General features: G+C 45.5%; 1 protein-coding gene across 2 annotated transcripts in view; it reads left to right on the forward strand.

Moving 5' to 3' along the window:
* The first annotated feature begins 17 nt into the window (after nucleotides 1–17).
* Nucleotides 18–17,577, forward strand: part of REPS2 (RALBP1 associated Eps domain containing 2) — a 235,850-nt gene continuing 218,290 nt past the window's right edge. For both annotated transcript variants that reach the window (XM_006892403.1, XM_006892404.1), the window contains exon 1: nucleotides 18–92. The gene's annotated coding sequence lies outside the window, so the exon portion shown is untranslated. The remainder of the gene's footprint in view (nucleotides 93–17,577) is intronic.

Below are 17,577 nucleotides of genomic sequence, written 5' to 3' on the forward strand. Positions count from 1 at the left end.
CCCGCGCGCTCCCCGGTGCAGCCGCCGCAGCCGCCGGCCCCGTGGCCGAGCTGTTCCGGGCGTCACAGCTGCCCGCCGAGACGCTGCACCAGGTAGGTCCCCGCAGCCCCTGCCCCTGCGCTGCTGCAGGGACCGGGTCAGTGGGGACGGGTTGGGGAGGCGGCGCAAGGCTGCCAAGGGACCGCGGTCAGGTAGCAGCGACAGGGCTCTGCAGCCGGGGATGGCGGAGACGCCCTTGTCTCTCGGGGACATCCAGCTGCCTGTGCAGCAGAGTCCCTGCACAAGGCGGGGTGCGCGCTAGATCTTCCTCCCTGGAGATGGGCTGACACTCCCCTCCCCCCTGCACTCCAGCCATTTTTGGGGCGCTGCAGCCGCCCAGATGCAAAGTTTGCCCTGTTCTGGAAGTGGTGTTTGTTTTGGCTGATGTCTGGGTTAACCTCTGCTCTCCTCTCCTGCCCCTCCCTCCCCCGGGTGCTCAGGGTATCAGGCTGGGATTTGAACATGAAGGTCGTGTGTGTTGTGGGTCTGTAGGGTTAGGGGCCCGGGGCTGAATGGTGCTCTCCGTGTGTTTTGATACAGTATAGACATAGCTTCTAGATACATGTGCCCAGTCAATGATCTCTGAATAGCAGGGTGAAACTGGAAGACCTTAAGGTCAAGTTCAGAGCAGGACACAAGACAGCGAGGGCACTTTTATCATGGCAAAGCCACGTTTGCCATTTGGGGCTGGGGGTGGATCCCAAACGTCCACCGTGGAGGACAGCTGTAGCTTCCGATCTTAGCATTATTTGGACTTGAAATAGAATTGGAAGGAAGCGGGCGTTACAGCCCCCTCCTTTTTGCCACTCCCAGCCTCGGAGAGGACAAGGCGGGGCAGTGTCGGGGGAGTGGGCTCCAGAGGATGCTGGGAGAAAGAAAAAGGCGATTTGGTAAGCATTTCATAGTGATATGATTCAAATATCAGGTTCAGAACAGGAAGTGAAGCCTCTCTGCAAAGCAACTCTCAGTTTTACAGTTCTTGACACCAGCGGAATATTTAGATTGGTATTGTCAAGTCTGGTTCCAAGGTAGTAGTGAGAGTTTTATGGTTACTTGCAGTATCAGCACTTACAGGTATTTACAAAAATTCATTTAAGACTGTGTTTATTTGGTGTCGTCGCTGTTGGAGTGGCTGCCTATTAGTGAGCATGTTGCTCTTGTGTTCTGTCATGCTATTTCTGATGCCAACTCCTAGCGACCTGGTGTGACAAAGTTGAACTGTCAGTGTTTCCAAAGCTGTCAGAGCCGATCACCAGTTCTTGACCTCCTTGGAGCTGCTCATGGGTTGGGTCGGCAGCAGAGTGCTTGAACCACTGCACCACTATTCCCGAGCATAACATACTTAGTAAATACTGACGCTACTCCCACGCGGTCCCCAGGGTGATGCACAAGTTGCATACACTCAACTGTGGCCTGAAAGGGGCCTCGGAAGAAAGGCCTGGTATTCTGTTTCTGAAAGGTCACAGTTGTGCAAACCTGGTGGAAGGTAGGCAGTTCCTCTCTGAAACACATGGATCACCAGTAGTTGAAATCAACTGGTGGTTGGGTTTTTTTTGTTTTTTTTTTTTGTTGTTGTTGTTTTTTACTGATAGCTGCTTCCCAGCTGAATGAGAAATAAGTGACCAGGCACTTGGATCCGACAGCGGCAGCTGGGGACGGGCAAGGACGCGTTTTGTCGTTTTTAGGACAGACACCCAGTGTGTTGAGAGGGGGGGGGGGCACGTTCCCTTTGGATGCTTTGGTTGACTGCTCAGCAGTCAGGCAAGGGACTTCCTGATATGGGAACCCACGCTCCCCTGAGCTGTATGCCATTTCAGGAGAACCCACGTCGCAGTTTCTTTGTGTGAAGGAGAGGATGGTGTGGTCCAGTTGAAAGTGGCCTCAGGTGGCGGCAGAAGGGGGCATCCCTGCAAAAGCATTGGACCAAATCTCCGAGAGCTTGAAACTCTCTTTAAACTGGTGAACAAACCACCTTCAGCTCCCTTAACGTAATCAAATAATAGGCCCCATAGCCTCCGTCTAGATGAGGATGAACATGAAGGGCATCCTGGGCAGGAAAATGTCCAGGAGAGTCAGTCGCTGGCAGCCCTGTAACTTTCCCCACCACTTTGGTGGCGGCTAGCGTGAGTGTGCGCATGCGCATGTATGTCTCCTCTCCATTAATCTTCGTTTATACTACCCATGCGTGTATTAAATATTTTGAAAAGAAATATAGAGACATTTTTACCTTTTTCCTGTTAAACAGGAACCTGTAAGTACAGATTTAAGTGGCCCAACAGGTATAACGGCTCGAATCATGGTGGCACTAACCAGCTTAGGTTGTTTCTATGGCAACAACCAGTCTTCCTCTCAAGAAAATAACAGCAAATTCCCTGCCATCTAGTTGTTCTCGACTCACTGACCTTGTGGACCAGAGCAGAATGGCCCCATAGCATTTCTGAAGCTCCAAGCTGTTCGGCAGAGGTCTATCCCATATCTCTCTCATGGACAGATTCCAACTGCGGGCCTTTTGTTTAGCACTTTAGTCCCTGCACCACTAGGGTTATTTAATAAGCACACAAATAAGATCAACCTAATGCTCTTGGAATGGTGAATATCTTACTTGGTGTAAATGTGCCCTCAAATTAATTTTGTCTCCAATTGGGAGGAAAAGAAAAAAAAAAAAGGAGCCCAGATGGCATGGTGGCTTAAAACGCTTGGCTGCTAACCAAAAGGCCAGCGATTCAAACCCACCAGCTGCTTCCTGGGATAAAGTAGAGGCAGCCTGCTTCGAGAAAGAGGACAGCCTTGGACACCCTCAGGGCAGTTTCCAAGGGTCACTGTGAGTCGAATCGCTCAATGACAGTGGGAAGGAATAATAATAATAGAAGAAGCCCTCACACCTGTTTAACTGTCATGGAAGCGAGACTATATTGTTTGGTATTTGTTTCCCCATCCAATTGAATTATGTTTCAATGCATCATCATAGCCTATTTTTTAAAATTTTACTGAGATTTTACTGAAAGTTTATAGAGAACTTCAATTTCCACTCATTCATTGTACATTTTCCTCCTTGCCTACCACTCCCCCCAGTTCGCTTCTCTCTCTCTCTTTTTTTAATTCTTTCATTGTTATAAAATCCCTCTCCCCCCAGGCCACTTTACTATGCAGCTCTTACTCTGGATTCTTCTCATGCAAATAATACCTAATCATATATTCCTTTTAAACAGTTCTCTCCCTCATCTGTTTCATTGCAGCGTACATCATTTATCCCCTCTTTTCTTAGTTTTCCCCCAGCCCTGATGTCAGTTCTGTTTTATTACAGTGACATTATGCAGTATTTGTTCTTTTGTGATTGAGATATTTCATTCAGCATAATGTCCTCCATGGTCACCCATTTTTAATAATATTGCATGAGTTCCTTGTTTTTCCAATGCAGTGTAGTATTCCATTCTGTGACTGCCACAGCTTCTCTATCCATTTGTTTGTTGATGGGCACTTGGGTTGTTTCCAACTCTTTGCTATTGCGAACAAAACCACAATAAACATTGGTGTGCATATATCTGCTTGAGTGGCAGTTCTGGTTTCGTTAGGGTAATAATAGCCTATTTTCAAAGCCCTTCTGGTCTCTGTCTTACCTCGTTTGCTGGTCTGTTCTTCAAAGTTGGACTCTTTTACTAGGTGGGTAAAATGGGACAATGAAAGGTACTCAAGCTACCAAAATGTAAATGTCGGAGAAACAGGTAGATGTTTTTGTTTAGTGTTTCTGCTCTAGATTGTTCTCATTGGTTTCCCAGTTTGTGTGCTTATTTCATTGGCCTGCCATAGTCCAGCGTATTGCCAGCCTGCACAGAGTGTGGTGGAAATCAGGTGCGGTTTACAATAAGCCTTTGGGCTTTGCTTTTCTGCAGCACAGGAAGAATGTGATCAGGAGTCAGCAAGCTTGCTCTGTAAAGGATGAGGTGGGAAGGATTTGAGCTTCACTGACCATTTGGGCCCTACCACCGCCACTCCACTAGGCACTTGTAGCTGAAAAGAATAAACATTATTTACAAAACCCAGCTGCCTTGGGATAGGACCCTGCCGTGAGCGTTCTGCTGGGGCTGCTGGAGGCACATCAAAACAGATTATTTGGAGAAATGATGACATGGTAGATTAGTTGCGGAAATGATGATAATCATTTCCCTTTCTGAGGCCTCACCCCTCCTTTTTTCAAGCGAATGCTACATACATCCCCACCCATCTGGATTGGGGTATCTCTTGCCCCAGCCCTTGAATCCGAACCATCTGTGCAAATTGTTCCGACCAATAGAATGTGGTGGAAGTGAAGGTGTGTCATTTCTCAGCCTGAACTTCCAGAAACTTCTGAACTCCACCAGGACCCTCCTACCACCATGAGATCAGGGCCCTCTGAGCCTTTTGTGGGAGGAGTGACTGCGTGAAACAGATATTGCTGTTAGTCCCTGTGGGGCCTTGAGCACGACATGTAATTTACTTCTCTCTGCCTCAGTTTGCTCATCTGTGAATTAGTAAAATGACTGTCTTAAAGAGCTATCACATCTATCAAGCGTTCACTTAGGGCAGTGGCTCGCATGCTGTATGCTCAGAAGTACCTGTTAGGGAAGCAAGGCGTGGAATGTAGTGGGCGGACTTTGAAGTGAGCCCTTTAACCTTTTCAGGGCCTTCAGCCGTGGCAAATGAGGACACATTAGCTGGTTGTGTAGATGATGTCTGCTGACTGTCCTGCTCACCCCAAGCCCGTAAATGTTAGGTGTTACTCCTTTTGTGTCCAGGTTGCTAATTGTTGTCCAATCTAGAGGACAAGTTCTTGGGGCAAGCAGAGTATTGCCAAAAGCAAATGTGTGGACCAGCCCACTTTATGATGAATATATTAGAGAGTCTGGTGCTATTAGAGTCTGGTGCGTCTCAGGCACTGTCAAAGGTCCTAAGGACCTTCCAAAGACTCAACCAAAGTCCCTTCGTGCAGGGAATTTCCAGTCCAATGCACATGTTTCTATTCTGCAGAAATTTTCTTTGGCTAACACACACACACACACCCCCTTACCTCCAACTGGCGTTTTTGTATATATGGTGTAACAAATTGACATACTATATTGACTCCCTTAATATATGCATCCATTGGCTTTATATCTTAGTTTACTGGGTGTGCTGTGTGCTTTTCAAGTGGTTGTTGAAATGTGCTCTTATTTTTCTAATTAAGTCTTGGACATTAAAGAGACATAGCTATAAACCGGTAGTGATTCAGTAATTATCAGGGGAAATCATTCAGTGGGAAAAACCCCTCCCAATTAGTAGTGTCCGATTGTTGAAGCAGCCTCAGTGGAGGGAAAGAAGTCAAACACAGCTGTAGGGGTAGTTCATAAACTCCTGCCCTCAGCCTCACCATTGGGAGGAAGTTATTTTTTTAGAAGTTTGATTGTAATTCTGTGAAGCATCTGTTTAATCATTAAAGAAAACTAGTGGGTGAAAGACAAGACTCGTGCAAAGTCTTTCCATTGCCTGAAAGATACTTAGAAAGGAAAGAGAGAAAGTTCTGGGTTTGCATTTTGAGATCAGCTTTTCTAACTCGAGGAGAGGTAAGAGTCTAGAAAGAACAGTTGCAAGGAATACACACTGATGTGTGGTGAATGGTGTGTGGTGAAGGGGCTTGTAACGAGTGCTGGCAGATAGAGGAAGTGCTGGAGCAAAACCAGTGTCAGCTGGAAAGAAGGACATTTACATAACAGTTACTTGTTGACTCTTTCCTCATAAAATATTTCAGTTGTGCAAAACTACAGGACTACCTAGCACTCAGCATTCTTCTTAAGAAAGCAAACCCAGTGCAGTTGGAATGGAGCTGAACTGCTGGTGAGCTCTGGTCTGGTCTGGTTGAACTTCCTGTCTTCTTCCCTCCCCCAAGGAAGCACCGCCATGAGTTTGGTGTGCATGGCTTGAAAATGTCCCTAGATTTTATTATACGGTATGTGCAGGGTTCTGAACGACATCCGCTCCTGGGTGTGTCTCTGTGTTGAATTTGTAGGAAAGTCAGCATGGAGACCTAAGCTCTTACCAAGCACCAGCCAGATCCTCGTCTTGCAACCCCGCTGCAACTGAACCAAACCCTGTCCGATCTTGGGCCAGAGCTCACCTCAAAATCTCTGCCCGTTGTTGCAGTCAATACTATATCTTTTACCTTATGCATTCAAGACACTTGGGAAAGACTTGCAGATATAACTAAAACATCTTAAATGTCGTTATGTTCCCTCTCCAAACCACACCCCTCACCATCAAGTTGATTGTGACTCAGCTTGAGTCTCTCCAAGTTGATTCTCCTCGACCTGTAGGGTTGAACTGCCCCATAGAGATTTCGAGGCTGGAAATCTATGAGAACTGACTCCCTCATTCCCTCCTCTTTCTCACACAGAGCTAGGGGATTTAGACTCAGGTCTTTTGGTTAGGAGCTCAAGGCTCAACCCAAAGTACCACCACCAGAGCACAGCCATAATACAGTACACCGTCACACAGAATAGAACTACATATTGAAGAGAGAGGACGTGTGTGTGTCTTTGTGTGTGTGTCGGTAGGTAGGTATATGCTGCTGTTATGTACCATCGAGTTGGAATGAACTCAGAGCCGACCCTCCAGCAGGTTTTCAGAGGCAGTAAATTGCATGGAAGGAGACTGCCCATCTTTTTCTCATGGAGCAGCTGGTAGTTTTAAACCAAGTACCTTCAGAAAAAAAAATTCTTTAAACAGTTTATTACTGTTATGTACCATCATGATGGAACCGATTCATAGCTGATCCCTCTGTCAGTTTTCAGAGACAGTAAATCACACGAGAGGAGACTGTCTAGCTTTCTCCCACAAAGCAGTTGGTGGATTCGAACCATGAGCTTTTGGGTTGGTAGCGCAGCAAAGGTTAACACTCTTGTTCAATCAGTATCTTGATTACTGGACTGGGCATTCTTGAGGTAATAAGATGTAACTTCAGTAAGTTGGCGCTGTTAACCCAAAGGCTGCACATCTCCTGTGGCTTGAACCCACCAGCAAAGAAAGATGGACAGTGTCTTCCCATGTGATTCATAACCTCAGAAACCTGATAGAGGGCCGTTGTGCGTCTGAACCAACTTAACCACAGCCAGGAGGTAAGTACATTTAATCATTGGAAGATGCAGGATTAGCTGGTGGAGAGACAGTCACTGTTGAAGAGCCTGGGGCTGGGGCTGGGGCAGTGACTGGTGGAGTCGCTTTCTTGAAGTAGGCTTGTATAGAGTTTGTATAGCACCTTGTGCAAGCTGCAGCCCTCAGTAACTGTGCAGTCAACATAGGGGAAGCTCTCTGGGTTAGGATCTGGAAATTTGTGGGTATGGAGAAGAGTACTGAAGATCCCATGTACTTCTAGAAGAACAGACGGATATGTCTTGGAGAAAGTACAGGCAGAGTGCTCTTTGGAGGCAAAGATGATGAAAGCTTCAGCTCATGTACTTTGGACGTGATGCTAGACAAGGCTATTCCTTAGAGAGGAACATCATGCTTGGATAGGTGGAGTGTCGGCGAAGGAGAGGAAGACCGTCAACCAGGTGGATTGCCACAGTGACTGCTGCAATAGGCTTGAGGGTGTCGGCGATTGTGAGGATGGCGCAGGATAGGACAGAGGCATAGCCTGTGGTGCTGTAGGCCCTAGTGCATTTCTCCTCCTTTTTCAGATATTGCCCTCTCCCTCCAGTAAGCCAGTTCTGCAGATAACCTCCCTCCTCAATAACATTCTTCCATACTTCAGGAGCACCACTCACAGGACTTCATTGGCACTCACGGGCTGCCTCCCCTGGCCTTTTACCTTTGTGCCAAGGTTAGGCATGAGGGAACCAACCCTGCTCACAGATTCTTCATCACATTTACCTTCACTTGCTGCGGGTGTAGCTTTTAAATCATTGAAAAGATTTCCAGCCTTTTCTTACTGTGAGGCTCAGAGGCATATTCTGTTGGGTTTAAGTAACCAAATTCTTGGGAGCTCTGGTGGCCCAATGCTAAGGAGATGGGCTGCCAATCCAAAGGCAGGCAGATAGAATCCAGCAGCTTATGTCCTCCTGTGTGTGTGGTCTAAAACCCATTGGATGGTCAGCTATGAGTTGGTTGGTGAGCTGTGCGTTAGAGTTGCGTATCAAATTATCGATAGCCTTTCCATTTCAGTAATCAGTCCACTGCATGGCTTAGTAATAATCATGACGTTCACCAAGGCGGACCTTTCACATGCTCCGTTGTTCTCATGCCAGCCTTGAAAATTGTTGACCATTGATAGCCTAACACTTCTCCAATGACCAGTGCCATTTCACCTCTTTCAGATTGCTTTATGTTCTCCACTTTTTATTTTCTCATTATCATTTTCCTTTTCTCTGATGCATCACAAGCACTTGCACTGGATGCACACTTTGAAGGCCGGGCTATGAGGGCAAAGAAGGGGAAGAGTTGAGCCATATATAAAGTTGCACACTCAACACAGTGTTAACGTCATCATGGTTTGGCTTAAAAAGGTAGACAGCAAGGGAGCTCTGGTGGCCTAGTGGCAAGAAGCTGCACTGCAATCCCAGAGGTGCGTGGTTCAAATTCACCAGATGCTCTGCTGCAGAAGGAGGGACAATCTCCCCCTGTACCAGTCAGATCCGATTTGACAGTACACACACACAAAATAATAAAAATAAAATAAAAAGGTAGACAGCATGCAGTGCTTTCCTGAGAATCACAGCAGTGCGTGTGTGCATTTTGTCATTAGGAGCCATTGAAAACATTGATATTTAACTCTAATTTGTAGTACAGCAGGCTCTCTGAGAATGCTTTTTAATGTTTGAGTTGTCCATGTATCTGACATTCTTAACTGGGGGACTTTATGTATATACCAACAATAACACAGCCCAACCAAAAAAAGTCCCACTGTCCATCTTTCTCCCATGGTTCACTTGGTAGATTTGAACTGTTAGTCTTTCAGTTAGAAGTCCACCACATTGTGCATCATACCACTACTGCTCCTTGCTGTGAGCATATCTCACACTGAAACAATACCTGGCTTTGTCTGACTTTTCACCTTAAAATGAAGAGTGTAAGTTCTCTAGCTCTGTAAGTTCTGCAAGTGCTCTATTAAGTTCTTGCTTTTCCTCTCATTGTGTTTGTGAGTTCATCCTCTTTATTTTTTCCCTTTGTGCTTTCCCTTTTTGTGGTGTGCTTGAAAGTTTGCCAAACAAATTGGCTTTCCTTTGAACAGTTCGTCCACATTTTGAGTCATGATATGGAATAAGGATCCATCCTTCTTGACACATGTAACTTGGGCTTATTTATGCTTCCAAAAAAACCCTCATCTTTCTTTCATTCTGACAGTGACTCATCCTGATGGTGCTATAGAGACCCTTATGCCAAAGGAAAGTGGGTGGCATTTTCCTTCATTCCTGTAGAATGTCACATGCTCGGGGACTGTCCCAAATGTGTATGAGCATTGAAAACCCCTTTATAGAGAACAGAATGAACATTGCTATTCTTGAGGGTGTCAGAGGAGGGTTGAGTGAATAAATTAGGATCCAACAGGCTTTATTTTTATCATCTTTTAAAGAAATGAATAATTTTAAATAGGTGGATAGAATAACACATTAAGCTCTTTTGTGCTGTTAACATCCATCAACATGCTGCCAATTCCATTCCATCTATTTTCCTTTCTCCTCCTGTCCTGAAGTGAGTCTCAGACATCCTATGAGCCATCGGGTTTCTTTTAAGGAAGGAACCCATGGGTGGTGAGAGAGAGAGAGAGACAGGATTAATACGTGTGGAAGGGTTGTTGTTAAGTGCCATCGTGTCGTAGACAACTCATAGCGACCCTATGAACAAAAGACCTGAACACTTGTTTAACTTTTATTTCTTCAAGTTCATAGGTTTTCCGGAGGCAAGCTATTTCGGAAGTGGATGCCTCTCCTACTTCCGAGCTTGTTTTAATTGGGAAGCTCCACCAAACACTGTCCATCATGGGTAACCATTATTGCATTTGACACATCAGTGTCACAGTGGTCAGCATCACAGCAACCACGAGTTACCTCTGTACAGCAAATGGACAGACCAGTGCTATACCACTTAGAAGAATGTTTGACTAAAAACAATTAAAACTAGGCCTGAGGGCCGCAGATTAAAATCACCCACCTTTCACTTGGTAGCATCACTTTCTATCCACTAGGCCAACAGAGCTCTCTCTATGTTGTTAAGTGCCGTCGAGTCATAGACGACTCATAGCGACCCTATGAATAAAAGACCTGAACACTTGTATGTATCATTTTCATCGTTTCTCCACTTTAATAAGCTTTCTGGAGGCAAGCTATTTTGGAAGTGGATGCTACTCCTGCTTCCAAGCTTGTTTTAATCCGGCAGCTCCACCGAACACTGTCCACGGGCTATTTTTGGTCAAATGAAAGCTGAGTGGCATGACTGATGGAGAACTGGGGAAATTAGTCGTTGTGCCCCATTGCCTTAGAGGCGACTCATAGCTGACCCTCCAGCGGGTTTTCAGAGGCAATAAATTGCATGGGAGGAGATGTATCACCCAACTCTTTCCAGCAGAACAGCTGGTGGATTTGAACTGCCTGCCTCGGGATTGGCAGTGCAAACTGAAGAGCAGGATACAGGATGAATTTGAACACTGTCCTAGTTTCATACTCGTAGTTTGAAACTGCCCTACTTTAAAGGTGTAGAAAATTGGTTTTGAGGAAGTCTCAAGTTGTTTTGCTGATTGTCAGTAACTTTTTCTTTTTCTTTTTTTATTAAAAAGGTTTGGTTCCTTTCCAAGTTTCTTCAGACTTCTCTTTGTTTCCTAAGGGCAAGTTCCTATCTCTTCTATTTCTGGCATTCTGTTCTTCAGCACTTGTCTTTTGTACCTGCCAGCCTGTTTTGCTCAGGACTGTGGTTTTCCGGGGGCATGGGGACAGTCTGGTGCAAACTGGAATGGTTGGTCTCCCTCTGTATTATAACTAGGTTATTTATTGCTTTATAATAAATATCCCCAAGCTTAGCAGCTTAAGACAACACACATTTATGATCTCACCATTTCCGTGGGGGTTTAAGGTTACAGTCAAGGTGTCCTCAGCACTGCGTTCCTTTTTGGAGCCTCAGTTCCTCTTCCAAGTTCACATTCAAGGCCTTCTGGTTGGGGGAACTGAAGCTTTCAGCTCACTGCTACGTTGTCCCCTCTGCAGACAATTCACAGCATGTCTGCTTCTTCAAGGCCAATAGGAGGCTCTCTCCTCAAGTCAGCTAAGGGGACATGGCAGCCCATCCTTACCTTTGCCATATTCGATGTTGTTGTTGTTGTTGTTGATTTCTGTTGAGTTGAGCACAACTCTATGAACAAAAGACCTAATGCTTTTCCATAACTATCGTCATTTCTCTAAGTTCATAGAGTTTTCAGGGGCATGTGCTTTAGAAAGTGGATTCTACTCCTGCTTCCCAACCTGTTTTACAACTGGGAGCTCCATCAAACACTGTCCATATAATAAAACCATTCTGGTATTTGATGCCCCAATGGTACAAGGTTCAGCATCACAACTAACCCAGGTTACTTCATACAACACAATGACAGAGAAAAGTCAAAGATTTCACCCACACATGTGAGGAGAGGATTGCACAAAAGCGTGACCAGCAGGAGGTGAGAATTACTGGGGGCCACCGTAAGCTCTTGGAGGAAGTGCAACCAGAGTGTTCCTTCGAGGCAAGGGTGGAGAAACTTTGTCTTAGTTATTTGGGCATATTTTTTCTCCCAAGGAGCCACTAGTGGATTTGAGTCCCAAAGGGGTGTGGCCTTTGAGTTTTCAGTGAAACTCCTTGGAAATTTAGGTGTGAGGGGAAAAATTGACAGCTTTATTTTTATGTTTAAGCCATGGCTGAAATGTAGCATTTCTTTCAATTATGACTATAGCCAAAAAACCATAAAAACATTAGCTGTGCCTGTGACTTCAAACCTATGGAACTAGAATATTTTCCTGCCGTGCTGTAATTGTTACCAATATTTTAATGATAGATTATGATAGTTTGGATGATCTCGTTTTTGTTCAGAAAGAGACCATCTTAACAGTTATATTTTGTTCCCTTTCTTTTATACTCTTATGCATTTTAAACAGAAATCTGGAGGCTTTGTGTGTGACATATTGGGCTGTGAGTGAAAAGATTAGTGGTTTGAATCCACCAGGCACCTTTAAAGATAAATAGAGTTGAAAAGCTGATGGGTTGGAATGAACTTGACTGCAGTTGATGAGTGAGGTCCACATTTTAAGGAGCCCTTTTAACATAATTGATTAGGCTGCTAACCAGAAGACGTGTGTAGTTCAAATCCACCAGCTGTTCTGTGGGAGGAAGACATGGCAGTGGGTCTGTTCCCGTGAAGATTACACCTCAGAAACCTAGCGGGGCAGTTCTGCTCTGTCCTGTACTTCGCCGTGAGGGGTAATCAGCTCCATAGAAGTGGCGTGTGCATTTAAATGTTGAATTTGATGCATTTAAAAACATCACTTCAAGAAGGTGGCTTGACACTAGATGTCAAAGGGCTGTCACCCCCAAACAGTGGTGAAGCCCTGCTCTGAAGAATTGCAATGTAATGTTGGTTCTAGAAAGGTCACTTGTACACACGTCATTGTTTACAAAGTCTGGAGAGTGGTGTCAGGAGTAGGATTTTATGCCCTCCTCCTCTTTGCCCAGGAGTCTTCACCCAGTCACTTCTGCCAGGACCACACTGTAGTCCTTGCAGGTCCAGCTGCCCCGGTGCAGCCCTTAATCGATGTGCTACTTTCAAGGAGAGTCTGGCTTTGGGACACCGTCTCTGGGGCAAGTGAGTCAGCTGGCTCCTGGCCTCTTTCACTTCCTCCTGTTACCTGCTGGATAAGGAGTTGGGCTGCCAGCCTAAAGCATGTAGTTCGAGTCCACCACTTGCTCTGAGAGAGACCCACTGGAGGGTTAGCTATGAGTCTGTTCTGACTTGGTGGCAGTAAGATTTTGGTTGTTGTTATTTCTTCAGAAATTTTATCTAAAACCTGAATTTTTTCAAAGTCATTTAAAGTAATTTTAACTGATTTGAGCCTCTCAGCCCTCCTCGCATACTCCAGATGAGGATATTGACGCTAGTTAGCATTAGCGAAGAAATGTGTACTTTGCTTGATTCACCTGTAACACGTTCCAGAAGTGTTTACAGAAAAATACCTCTGGTCGCCTTTCGGTGAGGGTAATAAAGTGTGTCACCTGTGCTAATTTCCTGACTAATTGAAGTAAATCCCACAGATTCCAGCAGTTAGGAATGATTTCTGGCTCTTTTTCAAGGCTTTCTTAAATGTGTAACATTTACCCCAGGTCTTGAGAAAAAAACATTTAATACAGTCATGTCTTAGATGATTAGGCAAGAACCATTTTTGTTTCTAAATGTGTTTGGTGTGTTTAGCTCTTTTCCTTTCTTCTTTTTTGGTATTTATGTTTTCCTCCTTTAAGATCTCTTTAAGATTGTTTTAAAATGTTTGGATACTTATTATAGCCCTGATACAGAAAGCTGGCACAGTGTACAGTTACACTTTGATGTAGATTATTGTCTGTGGTGGGGCTATCCTGCTCACTATATGTTTGTTAGTAACACCTTTGATCTATACCCACTATATGCCAGTAGCACCTTTGCCCCCTAGTTGAGAAAATAAAAAATGTCTTTGGAAGCCAAAGACTTAAAAGAGGAAACCAGAGATCTAATGGCCTCCAAGAGCAACAGGTTCATCTCCCCTGAGACCAGAAGAACTAGATGGTGCCCTGCTGCCATCACCAACCATTCTGATCAATGCCACAGTAGTTAGATCCTGATAGAATAGGGGAAGGATGTGGGGCAGAGCTTCAGATTCTTAGAAGTCCAGACTTATTGGACCAGTTGAGTCTGAGGACTCACCAACATTACTGCCCTGAGTTACTCTCTAAACCTTGAATGGAAATAACCCTGAGATGACCGTTTAGTGAAATAACAGACTGTCTCACAAAATAAAGAATATCCCCCATGAGTCCATATAGCATTTTTTCAAAAAAATCATCTCTATGAGACCAAACAGTCAATAATTACAACAAAGATGAGAAAGTAAGTGGGCAGGGAAACCAAAATGGAAGAATGTTCTTATGTTGCAAAGAATATAACCATTGTCACCAAACATTTTGTAGAGAATTGTTGCAGAGGAGCCTAAACTACATATGAACATTTACTGAAAGCACAATAAAATACTGGTTTCATTTTCTTTAAAGTCTCCAGATCTTGCCAGATTCTGCACGAGGCCACATAGGTGAGTGACTTCGAAATACATATGGTCCGGCTTTTTAGCAGAGTTGTTTTATAAGCTTACTTTGCAGATGGGCAAGATTCCGTCATTATTACAAAGTACTTTTTTGCAGAGTGTTTCTCTCATTTCTGTCAACTCAGAACTAATTTAAAGCTGACCTTCTGGTGGGTTTTCAGAGGCTATAAATCTCATGGGAGGAGATTACCCATCTTTCTCCTGTGGAGCAGCTGGTGGGTTCGAGTCACCAAAGAGGCTCGGCCTTTGGGTTAGCAGCACAACTCCCTGTGGGCTAGGCCACAGAGCTGCCTGATGTATTGATGCTAAACATTCAGCAATGCCCTACGTAATTATGTGGGTTGACATTCCCTCTTTGTTGAGGAGACAGAATGACATGAATTGGGAGGGAGGTCTTTCTGCATGGTGTCTTGGTGACGAGGTGATTGCTGTGGTAGTTCTAGCTGAGGGAATGTGGGAACTGCAGTGTAAAAAGGGAGGCTCCATAGGGTGTGTCTGAGAGAGCTTTTGTTCCCTTCTGAGGCATGTCTGTGGTATATGGTGAAGCCGACAGAGGACAGCTGAGGCTCAAGAATCAGCAACCAGACTGGAGCCCAGGAAGCAGTGGTTTTTGGGAAGAAGCTCTGTATCGTTCAGGGGCCCACAGGAAGTGGCTCGCTTCCAGCGTTTCACTGCCGACAGAAAAACTGAGGTGCTCTGATTTGCTGCAGGCACTTCTTATCATTGAAATACAGCTGGGAGCCAGAAGGGAGAGGGGCCCAGCAGAGGAGGTGGGCTGAGAGGGCTGGGGGGTGGGGGGCACGCGGGAGAAAGGCCTGCACAGTACCAGCTGGAGTTGTGAACACTTCACAGTATCCAAGAGCAATGGGGGCAGACTTGAGAGGGGCCGACCTCTGTGGGGGTAGGGGGAGAAGAGGGGCTGGGCAGGAGCCGCTACTTCAGGGAGGCTGTGAGGAAGAGGTGTGAGCGTGTGTCTACGTGTGTATGGGTACACACGAGCACATAAGTTTATTTTTTTCTTCTTTCCCTTGTTGTGTACTGTTGAATCGGATCCTAGTGGCACAGGAGGACATTGCCCCTCCTTCTCCAACGGAGCATCTGGTGGATTCGAACCACATGCCTTTGGGATTGCAGCGCAGCTTCTTGCTACTAGGCCACCATATCTCCCTGAGCACACAGTTTTGATGCAGTGGGACTTGCTCATGGACTGGAGTGTTATTCTTTGTTCAGAGAACTAGGAAAAACACAGTAAGAAGGCAGTGCTTTTCTTGAAGATTTCTTCCAGGAGTGGCTGCCCACTGTGGGACGCAGGGATCAGCTCAAGAGAGTGCCCAGTGGGCAGTGGTGCTGCAGGACGGAGCCTCGCACTAATGGGCTTTCTTCCTTCCCTCAAGGACAGATTACTGCAGGAATTCCTCCTCACCCAGAGAGAGTAGTTGTATGTGTCCACGCAGACACTCAGGGGTTCTTTGTACACTGCAGAGATCGGCTAAGGCCCTGGTTGGCAAGCCAACACCTTAAAACCTCCCCCTCCTCCACAATAATGGAGAATCTTCCTCTTCTTAATGCTTGAAAGTCGGAACAAATGCAGAGAAACAGCTTTGTTCTCTTCTCATTCTTCATGGGTTAACATGTCTTCTGGAAAACTTGTTGCCATGGTAATGGGATATTATCTATCTCTGTAGTGTAGCACGTAAAAATAGCCCTTTGTGTCTGAGGATGATGTTAGTGACAGGCGGTTGGGTGAATGTATAGCAGCTTGCTTTGTCAGGAGCCTGTTCCCAGAATTCAATTGTTTAAAGTCAAGAAACTAAGATGAGGATTGATTTCTCCCCCCCCCTCTTCTCAATGCATTTGTATCTGGAAGAGGCTTGCTTTGTGATTTAATACCACTTCCTTCATGGGTCTGCTCAATATGGTGCCTGAAAGCCCCTCTCGTGGAAATAAGGAAATGAGTTTCTCACTCTCTGAGCTACTGGACTGTGACTTTCAGCGACCCCACAGAACAGAGTAAAACTGCCCCATATGGTTTCCAAAGCCAGGCGTCTTTATGTGAACAGACTGCCTCATCTTTCCCTCTCAAAGTGGCTGGTGAGTTTGAACCAACAACCTTTTGGTTCCCAGCCAAGTGCTTTAACCATGGCACCACCGGGACTCCTTGTTTGCCCTACAGAGGGTGAGATACAAGATGGGATTATGAGGACAAGTCCAGATTGTTCTCTCCTTGAAATGACGGTCCTGTGTAAGAACTTTGAACTTAGAAACCTGGTCTCAAACCCCCTGCTGATAGTTTTGCCCAAGAATCAAGCAGAGATCTTGATAAAATGTAGATTCTGCTTTTATGAGTTTGGAGTGGGAGGGCAAATTCTCAGCTGGGGCGTCAAATGAGAATGAAGGGGGGGGTGTCAGGTGGAATGTGTCAGCTCTGTTCGAAGGTTCTTCATGATCAAGGTTAGTTGCCCCCACCTCCCTTTCATTGCTGGCCTTACGCATGGAACTGGGGCGGGGCTCTGACTCTGATCTGAAGTTTCCCTTCAAAAAACCCTTCGGGAAATTTCTTGGAGCTATAACATTTTCTCACTTCTAGAAATTGGTCTCCCATGGAAGTAGCAGCCGGGGCCAAAAAGAAAAAAAAATCTACTTTGGTTTTGAGAATTTGAGAGATTACCCTAACTGAGAACCCTAGGCCTGAAAGTTGTGACTTGAATTGGGATTTGCATCGTTCCTTCTGCTGAAACCAGTCTTGGGTCCTGTCTTCTCCTCTCAGTGTCCTTCTGGCTAATAAGATCGGAAATAGTTATTGTGTGGATTGCCGCCTATCAGATACTGCTACCAGAACTTTAAAATGAACCGTCACACAAATTTCCATAACTATTCTCTGTGGTTTTGCTCCCTGTTTTTCGGATAAGGAATAACTGTTTTTGGTTTCTCTGGTGGCCTAGTCTCCAGGGAGTTCGCTGCTTACCCAAAGGCTGTGCCTCTCGAGTGGTTCGAATCCACCAGCAGCTCTGAAGGAGAAAGATGGACAGTTTCCTCCTATGTATTTTACAGCCTTGAAAACCCAGTGGAGGGGCAGCAATGAGTTAGCTCTGACTTGTCAGCAGTGAGTGTTTGGGTTGAGCTGGTGTCTGGTATGCGGTGCCAGGCTCATCAGTCAGAGTGCGCGTCTGTGAAAGCATCCTTTTGTATCAGGGGTTGGCAAAATATGACCCATGGGCCAGATATATAT

This window comes from Elephantulus edwardii, unplaced genomic scaffold (genome assembly GCF_000299155.1).
Source record: "Elephantulus edwardii isolate Elephantulus edwardi_28Jun2011 unplaced genomic scaffold, EleEdw1.0 scaffold00115, whole genome shotgun sequence".
Taxonomy (NCBI): Eukaryota; Metazoa; Chordata; class Mammalia; order Macroscelidea; family Macroscelididae; genus Elephantulus; species Elephantulus edwardii.